This window comes from Apium graveolens, chromosome 4 (genome assembly GCF_009905375.1).
Source record: "Apium graveolens cultivar Ventura chromosome 4, ASM990537v1, whole genome shotgun sequence".
NCBI classification, from domain to species: Eukaryota; Viridiplantae; Streptophyta; class Magnoliopsida; order Apiales; family Apiaceae; genus Apium; species Apium graveolens.
In genome coordinates this window covers 140795135-140807760 of record NC_133650.1, presented here as the reverse complement: position 1 = coordinate 140807760, position 12626 = coordinate 140795135, and positions in this window count along the sequence as shown.

The following is a 12626-nucleotide window of genomic DNA, read 5'->3' as shown; positions in this document are numbered from 1 at the left end:
TTATTATTTTCTTTAGTAAGAGACTTTAGTGTAACACTTATTATTTTCATTTATGGCATCATTACACTCAGCTTTACATAAATGAGCTAGGTTGGTAGTGATTACCTGATTGCTTGATGAACTTGTCTATGTTTCATCTTATTTGGCCATAAGTGCTAGATTGACATAACTTATATCTTCATCCTCTTCCAATCCGTCTGCATCCCAGTCATTTTCTTGTGTAATGAAGGCCTTTTCCTTTTTCTTGAACAACTCAAAGTATTTCTGCTTATAATCAACAGCCTTAAACTTCTTTTTACCAGAATCAGGCTTTCTACACTTACTAGCAAAATGACCTGTTAAGCCACACTTGAAACATTTGAATTTAGACTTATCAACCATGTTTCTGTTTGACTTGGCTGCTCCAAAATTCTACTTGAATTTGAGCTTAGCGAATCTCCTAGATAGAAAAACAAGATGCTCATCTATGTCATCCATGTCATCTTGACTAAGCTGGTCTTCATATTCAACTACTAGTCCATTTCCTTTGCCTTCACAAACTCTTAAGTTTGGTGCAGATTCAACAGCTTCAACCTTTATCTCCTTCTCATTTTCTTGCTCAGCATCTAATGCAATGGACCCTTCCTTCTTTCTTCCTTTCTCCATCTTCTCATCTTGCTCTGTTTCAAGCTCATAGGTTTTTAAGATACCATACAGTCTATCCAAGGTGAACTCCTTGTAATCTTGAGATTTTCTTAATAAGACTGTCATAGGCTTCCATTCCTTTGGCAGAGATCTAAGGAATTTGAGGTTTGAGTTTTTTGTTTGATAGATCCTTCCATGCAGTTTTAGAGCATTCGGTAGTTTTTGGAATCTACTGAAAATGTTAGTGAGTGACTCACCTTTTTCACTATGGAAATGCTCATATTGCTAAATCAAGAGTTGCATCTTGTTCTCCCTTACTTGCTCAGTTCCATCACGTATAACTTGAATTGTATCCCAGACATCCTTAACAGTCTTGCAGTTTATGATGTTGTCAAACATGTCACTGTCAACACCATTAAACAAAATGTTCATGGCCTTTTTATCCTTTTGAACTTGTTCTTTATCTGGATCTGACCATTCTGCTTGTGGCTTTGGGACTGATGCTTCATTTCCTGTAGCAACTCTCATAGGGACATGTGGACCTTTCTCAATGCAGTCCACATATGCTTCATCTTGAGATAGGAGATGCAGGTGCATCTTCACCTTCCAATGGTGATAGTTGTCTTTGTCCAGAAATGGAATCTTTACTCCAACATCTTTTATTTTCATCTTGTTAGGTCACACACACACTGTAGAAGGGGTGAATACAGTGTATAATACAATCAAATCGAACTTTAATATATTAAGTAACAGAAAACAAACTTTATTGAAACAATAAACTCTGTTATAGTATGGAACTGTTACCTCTCAGTGATGAACAAATATCACGAGAGCTGCTAGGGTTACAATGAACAAACTTCTCGAATATATGATAACACTTATAGTGTAAACCCTATGTCTGTGTTTATATACTACACAGTTACAAGATAATCGCTAATTGATATGGAATATAATTCTGCTTCCTAAAATATATCAATCAGATATCTTTTCTTCCAAGTATTCCATTCTTCACGGAATTCCTTCTTCATGCATATCTCTTCTTATGTTTATCTCGATCTTCTTTCCTTTAATCAGCTACTGTCCTTCTCTAATCATCCTTCAGCACTTAAGTTCTGATATCTAACTTCTGATAATTATCTCCTGATAATATAAGTACTTATATCCTTAAGTCCTGACTTCCAATATAAGTACTGATCAACAGTTAAGTACTGATTTGTCCTGTTAAGTAAGATCTGAAATCTAAACATAAATTATATTAGCCATGACATTATCAAATATATCTAACAATCTCCCCCAACTTGTAAATTAGCATAATATACAAGTTTAACAGATATTTGATGATGTCAAAAACATTAAGTACAAATGCATGAGAATTAGACTAGATAACTACAACTTATAGTCCTTAAAGCTTTACCAATATTCAACTTCTGATAACAACTTCAGTCTGTACAAATATTAGAACTTAAGCAGTTGTAGATCTTCAACTTGGCTTCATCATCTGATCTCTCTGATGTCAGGAGTTGTTCTGAGATAGTTCTTCAACAAACATTTCTCAGCACATCTGAGTTCATCAATCATTCTCCTTTTGACATCTTTAAGCTCTGTAGTATCTTCACCAGTTTGAAAGATTACAGCTCTGAGATCATTGATCTTTGCTTTTCTCAACTCCTGATCTAGTCTTATGACATAGGCTTTATCAGACTCCAGATTGAATTCAAGTCCCTTAATACCAAGATATGTTCTGATCTGTGCAGTATTAGGCTTCATATCAACAATATCAACAATATCACCATTCTGATCTCTGTACTTTGGAACATATGTGCTGTCAGACTTAACAGAATAAAGCCTTTTCTGTCTCTGAATCTGTTCTTTTAAGTAGTTTGCAGCAGTTTCTGTTATTCTGTCATTCACTTGAAGTAAGAAAAGTACATGCTCCAATTCTTCAAAATACTTCAATGGAATGGCATTTTGTCTTATATGATAAACCCTACCATCTGTCATGAAATACAACATGATGTATTCTTTCAAGTAGGTATGGTAAACCATCTGTACAGATTCCGGTTGATTCAATCTCCCAGGAGTTGCTCCAATACCTGGTTCACTCAAGGAAGTTGGATCATTGGTAGTGTTGTGTACTCTTCTTTCATCAGCACTTCCCAATCCAGTTTTATCTCTTGCTTCCTTTCCAATAACTACTCTTGCTTCAAAACCACTTGCAGTAGTCTTCAAAGGTTGAGTCTGTTTTGCTTTAGTGAATCCTGGTAGGAGTGTCTTTGATCTATCTTCTGATATCAAGTTAACTTGAGCTATTTCAGAGGTTACTTGCTTCTTCTGAATATCAGAACTTACAATTTCTTGACTCTGAACAACTTGAGCCATGTTAGAGGTTGTTTTAAAAACTTTTCTTGAAGTCAGAGCAAGATCATCCTTTTCATCAGTAATTTCTTCATCCTCAGGAGGTACATAAACCTTGATAGGTTCACCAACCTTTTCTTTACCCTTGGATCTTGGATCTATCTGTGGTTGTGATTTAGCCAATGTTGCTTCAGTATGTGTCCTTTCTTTGATCACAATGCCTTTGAGTTTTGGAAGTGACTTTTTACCAGAAGCTTCAGATTTAGATGTGACTTTCTATGATTTAAGTCTGGCTTCTTCTTCCTTTAAACTTTCCAAGTCCATTCCTGGATTTTCCTGAAGAAATAACTGTCTTGACATTTCCTCATCAAGATCTAAAATTTCATCAGAACTTAGCCTTTTACCAGTAGCAGAACTTATTCTCTTCCCAGTATCAGAACTTGTCCTGTGACTAGCTTGTCTTGATGTGAATCCTCTACCTTGACTATGACCTCTACCCATTTTAGAGCTTCCTTGATCATCTTTTTCATTATCCTTTCCTGTCAGTGTCTTGTCAGTCTGGCATTTGGACTTAATCACTTTCTCCCCCTTTTTGGCATCAGCAGGTAGTAGAAGAGAGATAAGCAATTCCACTGAGGATTGGATTTCAGTTAGTTGTGATTGATGAGAAGCTTGATTTTTCAGAATTTCATCAATCTGAGCTTGTTGATGATCTTGAGTCTTCTCAATATAAGCAATCCTGTCAATGGTAGGTTGGAAGAACTTTTTCTTATCAATTTTCCAAACTTGTTCCTGTTTGATAAAGTTCTCTTGAATCTTGTGTAACTCTGCATGAGTAGTTGAATGAAGACCTTGTAGATGTTTAGTACTCAATGCAGTGACTCTAAGCTGGGTTTTAAAATCATCAGAATTTAACATTTCATCAACTTTAGTCAAGTGCTCAGCAAGATGCTTTTCAGTTGGAACACATGAAACTGAGTTCCATTCCTTAGTCCACTCCTGACCTGCAGGAGTTTCACTCCAAGGTACTGGTGCTTCCCCGGTAACAAACTTCTTAACCAGTTCAGACTTAGGAAGAGTCTGTTGAGGAGTATGTCCTGAAGGACCTGCTTCATCAGCATCTACAGTTGGAGCAGCATCACCAGTATCTCCAGCATTTGTAGCATCAGAACTTAAAGAATCAGTATCTTCTGATAAGACAACAGTGTGAGTAGCAATGGAGGCTTCAGCATCCTCTAATTGCTGATCTTGTTCTAAGTTCTGATCAACAGCCATATCCTGATGCTCACCTAAATTCTGATCATCAGCATCTTGATGTAGAGAAGGTGTTGTTAATAACTCTGGAGTTTGAACAGCATCAGTAACAGGTGTTGTGGAAGGATTATTTACTGTTGGAGCTTCTAAGAGAAGTACTGCAGGCACAATCAAGTTTTGAACATCAATATCAGCACTTGTGCCTGGATCAACAGAAGACACAGAAGGTGTGTTAGCCTTTTCAGAAACAGCTTCCTGAGATGGAGTTGATGGAGAAGAAGTGACTGGAGCAAATTCCTTGTCTTGTGAGATCAGAGATTCCTGATCCCCTTCCTTAGCTGCTTCCTCTTCATCATCTGAAACTGGCCTTTTTGCCCTCTGTTTCTTGTATCTCTTTGTTGATTTGGATTCCTTGGGAGTTTCAGGAACTGTCATTCTTCTAAGCCGTTTGAGAAGCCTAGATCCCCCAATTCCAGAATCCTTCTGAGAAGTCACTTTCTCAGCTTCACCTACAACAGGTTCTGAAGAAGGAACCTGTTCCTCAGTATCAGATTCATCTCTCAGTACAGTCCTCCTCCTCTTTTGAGGTGTTTGAGGAATATTTTTTGTCCTCTTTGGCTTGGAGGATGAGGGTTGAACAGTCTGTGAAGTAGAGAGATAGGATTTGAGATAAGTCCTGAGGGTAGGTTGAGTAGTATGAGTGGTAGGTGCTGAGGATGATGGTTTTTGGGTGTTTGTGGTTGGTTGGACATCAGAGTAAACATATCTATAAGTATCAGGATCAGCATTTACTAGGATCTGTTTTACAGACTGAGGAATCTGTAATGGTCTAACCACTGTTTTCTTAGTATCAGATTTTTCCAGATCATTAAAGTATCGTTTTGCAACTCTAAAAGGTGGGGTTGAGGAACTGACTAATTGAGGTTCATCAGTACAAAAAGTATATATAAGTTGACAGAATCTAGCAAAATAGACAACATTTCTATCCTCTGTCATCCTATCCCCAATAAAACCAATTATTCTAGTTGCAAAATCAAAATGAGTTTGATGGATAATAGCATACCCTCTGTGCTGACTCAGAATTGGGATAACATCAAAATTCGAACATTTGTTCCCAAAAGCTTTGGTGATGTAGTCAAAGAAGAAACTCCATTCTCTTCTGATATTAGCCCTTTTTAACTGCCCAAGCTTTGCCAAACCTCTTTTCATATCCCAAATCAGCCATTAACTCCTGAAGTGCTGATTCCTCTGGAGTTGAAAAAGTACAATTTTCTGGGAGATGTAGAGCTTTGCGTATTGTACCAGGAGTGACTGCATAAGATGAATCACCCACTTCAAAAATAATACTGGGAGTGCCATGTTTACCACCATCATCAAAGTGCCCAGTCCGCCAAAACGTCAGAACTTGTTGACTCGAAAAGACTTCAGGCTGAGTTAATGCATACCCAATATCACTGTGTGCAAGAAGATCTTGCACAAAATGCAATTCAGATGGAGCTTCAGCATGATCAAGAATTGCAGCATAGTTGTTTGGAACAAACTTAGCTCCATCAATGATTAAATCCTTAGGTGCCATGTGAAAAATTGAGATTCAAAGTGCCTGTTAGGTGTTTGATAAGATGTCTGTATGAAAAACCAACGTGAGAAGAAAGAGAGTAAAAGTAAGTAAAGAGGAAAAAATACGAAGAAAATAAAAGATTAAAGAAATCCTCTCTCTGTTGTATTAACTGAGACTGTTATCAAATTTATTCACAGATAAGTCAAGTAAAACATTAGACTGTAATATCAGAACTTAGACTTATATCAGAACTTAACAGTCATCAGTACATAATTTCTTAACTCGAAAAAGGAATGTCTATCTTAGTAAGTCCGCATACAAGTTCTGAGTTATACTCTTCAGAACTTAATCATCAGAATATGCAACTAGAGCTTGTCCTCAGAGTTTGTGCAAAATGACACAATGACTGTTTATCTAAAATAACATAGACCTCCAAGAAATTTTCATCATTCAGATGGAGTGATTAGTGTGTGCATTAAGCTAAATAACAGACAAAGAGTAAAGTCTAATTCACTTCAGTACCATCTGAGAAATAAGGCATAACTAAAATTTTGCTAAAGAGCTGTCATTGTCCTGAAACCTACTGATGAATGAGTTCATGCTTGAGTCCACCTCAACTGTTTGTGCTAATTTTATGCATCTTTTGAAATTCTATTTTACAGTGGCTTCTTAGTGTAAGTGAGTCACGACTGCTATCAGAATTTATGCTATTATCAGAGTATTTCTCCAGTAATCATAGAGTGTGAAAAGTCACCAAGAAAATATTTTGTTTTTCTAATGCATATTTACTAATACCAGCAATGCACTTGGGGTCGTCCCTTCCACATTTTACTCTAGATCTCAAAGGAGTACCTGATTTTTATTCTTTTATCTTTTTGCTTTTCTTTTGATAATTGAGGTTTATCAACACTTAGTACATTCAGCAGTTTTACTATTATCAGAACTTAAACAGATGAGTAACATTATTCTAATTTGTGACTTAGTAATAAGATAAACAAAGTAAACTCAACTAAGCTCAATTATCAGAATTTGCTAGTGTCATAAGATTTCCACTGAAATAATTACTTCTTACATGGAATCATTTGTTTTATTGAAGACTACTAGGTCAGTATCTAGCACAGTTATCCTCATAGGATTGAATAGTTACTTGAACAGACATATCACTTATTAGAGTTTAGAAACATATTATCAGACACACTCAGTACTTAAACGCGTATTTCAATTAATCAACAGAATAATAAAGAGCTTACATTCTGTAAATACTGATCATAAAGTCTGATGCATCAGAACAAAACTAGACAGATTTAGAAAAAGAACCTGAAACCATTCCAGTCATTTAAATCTTGTAAAAGTGGCTTCACATAGTGGTTTTGTGAAGATATCTGCTAGTTGTATCTGTTGGAACAAAGTGCAATTCCACTGTACCTTCATCCACATGTTCCCTTATGAAGTGGTACCTGATGCTGATGTGCTTTGTCATAGAGTGTTGAACTGGATTACCTGTCATAGCAATAGCACTTTGATTATCACAGTAAATAGGGATTTTGAAATATGTTAACCCATAATCCAGTAACTGATTCTTCATCCAAAGAAACTGTGCACAACAGCTTCCTGCAGCAATATACTCTGCTTCTGCAGTTGATGTGGAAATTGACTTTTGTTTCTTGCTGAACCAAGAAACCAATCTGCCTCCAAGAAATTGGCAGCTTCCTTGTGCTTTTCCTGTCAATTTTGCAACCTGCAAAATCTGCATCTGAGTAACCTATTAGTTTAAAATCTGATTCTCTAGGATACCATAATCCCAGAGCAGCTGTTCCTTTAAGATACTTAAAGATTCTTTTCACAGCTGTTAAGTTAAGTGAGGTTCTCTTGGATCTGCTTGAAATCTTGCACAAAGACAGGTAGCATACATGATATCAGGTCTACTAGCAGTTAGATAGAGTAGAGAGCCAATCATACCTCTGTAGTCAGTAATATCTACTGATTTACCGGTATCCTTATCCAGTTTTTTGCAGTGGCCATGGAGTGGATGCACTTGAACAATCTTGCATTCCAAATTTCTTCAGCAAGTTTCTGGTGTACTTGGTTTGACAAATAAAAGTGCCTTCATTCTGCTTGACTTGAAGGCCCAGAAAATAGCTAAGTTCCCCCATCATACTCATCTGATATCTTGACTGCATTAGTTTGGCAAACTTCTTGCAAAGTTTGTCATTTGTAGACCCAAAAATGATATCATCAACATAAATCTGGACCAGAAGTAAGTCCTTTCCATGGTTGAGGTAGAACAGTGTTTTGTCTATTGTTCCTCTGTTGAATCCACTTTCCAGAAGAAACTGAGCTAAAGTCTCATACCATGCTCTAGGAGCTTGCTTAAGTCCATAAAGTGCTTTATCAAGCCTGTAGACATAATCTGGATGTTTGGTATCTACAAAGCCTGGAGGTTGTTCAACATATACCTCCTCCTCCAATTCTCCATTGAGAAAAGCACTTTTCACATCCATTTGAAAGACAGTAAACTTTTTGTGAGCAGCATAAGCCAAAAATATCCTTATGGCTTCTAACCTAGCAACTGGTGCAAATGTTTCATCATAATCAATTCCCTCCTGTTGAGAATATCCTTTTGCAACCAGCCTTGCCTTATTCCTTGTAATTATGCCATCACTGTCAGTTTTGTTTCTGAATACCCACTTTGTACCAACAACAGATCTATTCTTTGGTCTTGGCACTAGGGTCCAGACTTTGTTTCTTTCAAATTCATTTAACTCTTCCTGCATTGCTTGCACCCAATCAGCATCTTGAAGAGCTTCTTCCACTTTCTTTGGCTCAGTCTGAGAGAGAAAAGAATTGTAAGACATTCATTTGAAGTACCTGTTCTAGTTCTGACACCTGCATCAGGATTTCCAATTATCAAATCAGGTGTATGTGATTTTGTCCACTTCCTTGCAGATGGAAGGTTTTCTCTAGAACTGGATGCTCCCCCATGATCCATGCTATCTTCATTTTCATTTTCTGATGCTCCCCCTGAAACTATGCTCTCTGAGTTGGATTCTTCAGTATTTAGATTTTCAGCACTATCAGAACTTGGCTTATCAGAACTTGACGAATCAGAACTTGAAGAGCCAGATGTATGTTCTGATGTTTCTTGAGATGTGATAGGATCTTGAGTATGCTCCCCCTGCATAGGTGCATCTTCCTTTGACGTAGTCCACCACAGTTTCAATAACATCAGAGTTTAATCCATCAGAGTTTACAGTATCAGGACTTAGACTGTCAGGATTTTCAGTATCAGAATTTGAGTCTTCATTTTCAAATCTCAGCTGATCATGGTCAATGAAATCTTCAAGACCAGTAATCTTCTTGTCATCAAAAGAGACATTGATAGATTCCATGACCACTTTTGTTCTCAAATTATAGACTCTGAAGGCTTTTGTGGAAAGTGGATATCCAACAAAGATTCCTTCATCAGCTTTTAGATCAAACTTTGATAGCTGTTCAGGATGAGTCTTGAGAACAAAACACTTGCATCCAAATACATGAAAGTATTTCAGATTTGGCTTCTTTTTCTTCACCATCTCATATGGTGTTTTTCCATGCTTGTTAATGAGTGTTGCATTTTGAGTAAAACAAGCAGTCTGCACAGCTTCAGCCCAGAAATAGGTTGGAAGCTTTGCTTCTTCAAGCATTGTACGTGCAGCTTCAATGAGAGTTCTATTCTTCCTTTCAACAACTCCATTTTGCTGTGGAGTTCCAGGAGCAGAAAATTCCTGCTTTATTCCATGGTTTTTGCAGAACTCTTCCATTATCAAATTCTTGAACTCAGTGCCATTATCACTCCTTAAAATTTTCACAGAATCTTTGACCATTTTATCCAGATGTTTGACATGATCAATCAAGATAGATGCAGTTTCACTTTTTGTGTGCAAGAAATACACCCATGTGTATCTGGTGAACTCATCCACTATGACCAACGCATACTTCTTCTTTGCAATAGACATGACATTTACTGGACCAAATAGATCAACATGTAGTAGATGATAAGGCTCAAGAATTGATGATTCAGTCTTGCTCTTGAATGAAGATTTTCTTTGTTTGGCTTCTGACAGAATCACAAAGACCATCAGGAGCAAATACTGACTTTGGCAGTCCTCTCACAAGATTTTTCTTGACCAGTTCATTTATATTGTTGAAATTTAAATGAGAGAGTTTCTTATGCCAATTCCAGCTTTCTTCAATTGATGCTCTACTCATCAGACAGATTGCAGAACCATCAGTACTTGTTGAAAGCTTAGCTTCATAAATGTTACCACGCCTGTATCCTTTCAGAACAACTTTGCCTTTAGATTTACTCACAATTTCACAGTGTTCTTCAAAGAAATCAACATGATAACCTCTGTCACAGATTTGACTTATACTCAGTAGGTTGTGTTTAAGTCCTGAGACCAGAGCTACTTCTTTAATTATGACATTTCCAAGATTGATATTGCCATATCCCAATGTTTTTCCAATGTTGCCATCTCCATAAGAAACACTTGGGCCAGCTTTCTCCACAAAGTCTGATAGCAGGGCCTTATTTCCAGTCATATGTCCTGAACATCCACTGTCCAGAACTAGAATATTTTTCCTGTTGCCCTGCAATCACAAAGACCACTAATTATTAGTTTTAAGGACCCAGACTTGCTTGGATCCTTTGGCCTTATTAAGTTTGTTAACATTTGCAGCGGATTTAGCATCAGAGTTTATGTTAACATTTTTCTTATCAGAACTTACACTATCAGACTTTGAATCAGAATTTACACTAGAAGGAACAATGGAAACTTTCTTCAAAGAAGGTTTTATTTGATAATAATCATAGTACAAACTATGATATTCCTTACAAGTATAAATGGAATGCCATAAACTACCACAATGAAAACAAGGATTTTGTGGTTTGTATCTAACAGACTGACTCTTAACTCCTGATTTTGAAGGTAAGGAGTTAATATTCTTATTCTTCCTGCAAAAAGAAGCCAGATGGTTAGAACTTCCACAGTTATGACATGTTTTCCTAGGAGCATCAGGAACAGGTTTATAATTATTGCTTTTATTCACACCTTCCTTTCCATTCCTATTTTTCCTAGGTGATTTTACCTTGTTTGCATTCTTAACATCTTTCAGCTTATGCTTAAGCTGCTTCTTTGTCATTAAGCCTATGTTCACTTCAGCTGTCTTTTCCTGTTTTAGTTTGTCAGAAGTTAATTCCTTTGTAACTTCTGATTTCTCATTTTCAGACTTTACAGTTACAAACTTAACAGGTTTTAACTTTGGCTTTTGCTTATCAACAGGCTTAATTTCTTCAGTTCCTTTATCATTCTTATCTTCTCCATAACCTAAGCCCTCTTTCCAGTTTCCACTACTTAGCAAATTTTGAGTTGTTTTGCCAGAGTTAGTCCAAGTCCTGATAATCTCTCTTTCCTTTTCTAACTCAGTTTTTAGAGATTCATTTTTTAGCACTTCATCCCTAACATAAAAAGCATCATCTCTATCCTTCTGAGTTTGATGGAACATGACTAACTCTTTTTCTAAGAAATCATTTCTTTTCTTAAATGCAAGATTTTCAGAAGTTAATCTTTCACATGTTAAAGTTTGATCTCTATAACTAACAAACATGGTTTTAAGATATCTTCTCAACTCATTAATATCATCAGTATGAAAAGCATAAGTAGTCTGAGGTACCTTTGTTTCAGCAGCTTCAGAACTGCTCTCAGCACTTTCTTTATCAGCATTTGCCATCAATGCATAGTTTTCCTCACTTTCAGAGTCTGAGGTGTCTGTCCAGCTTTTCTGCTTTGTGACAAGAGCCTTGCCTTTGTCACCCTTTACCTTCTTGCAATCAGGAGATATGTGGCCTTTCTCACCACAGTTATAGCATTTAACATTGGTGTAATCTCCTCTGTCAGACTTTCCTCCTCTGCCTTCAGATCTTCTGAAATTCTTCTTATCAGAACTTATGCCTTTCCTGGAAAACTTCTTTCCCTTCCTGAACTTCCTGTATGCAATCTTTGTGATTCCTTTCACCATAAGAGCACACAGCTTCATCATCTCCTCATCAGCATCAGTCTCAGGCAAGCTTTCAGAATCTGAGTCATCATCACTTCAGAACTTGATGACTCAGTTCAGACTTTATGAAAAGCTTTACCCTTGTCTTTCCTTGAGGAAGCTGCTTTGGGGAATTCTTCTTCAGCCTTAAGAGCAACTGTCCTTGACTTTCCTCCTTTCCTCTTGCTTCTTTGTTCCATCTCAGCTCATGAGTCTTGAGCATTCCATAGATTTCGTCAAGAGTTGTTTCATCAAGATTGTAGTTGTCTCTTATTGTCGTTGCCTTCAAATCCCAGCATTCAGGAAGAGCTAACAGGAACTTAAGGTTTGAATCTTCAAGATCATACTCTTTATCAACCAATGACAAATCATTCAAAAGTTTGACAAATCTATCATATAAATCATTCAATGACTCATTAGTCTTTGAGTCAAAGTGTTCATACTCTTGAGTGAGTATTGTCTTCCTGTTCTTCTTAATTGTGTCAGTTCCCTGACACCTTGTTTCCAGAGCATCCCATATCTCCTTAGCAGTCTTGCAGTTGATTACCCTGTTTGACATTACATTATCAATGGCACTATGCAGTAAGTGTCGTACCTTGCATCCTTAGCAATTGATGCTATATCTTCAGCAGTATAATCACTCTTCTCCTTTGGTACGGTCTTTGCTGCTTCACCTGCAACTGCAACAGCGAGCTTGGTTGGTTTGTGAGGCCCTTCCTTGATTCTATCAAGGTATTCTGGATCTGTTGCTTCCAGGAAC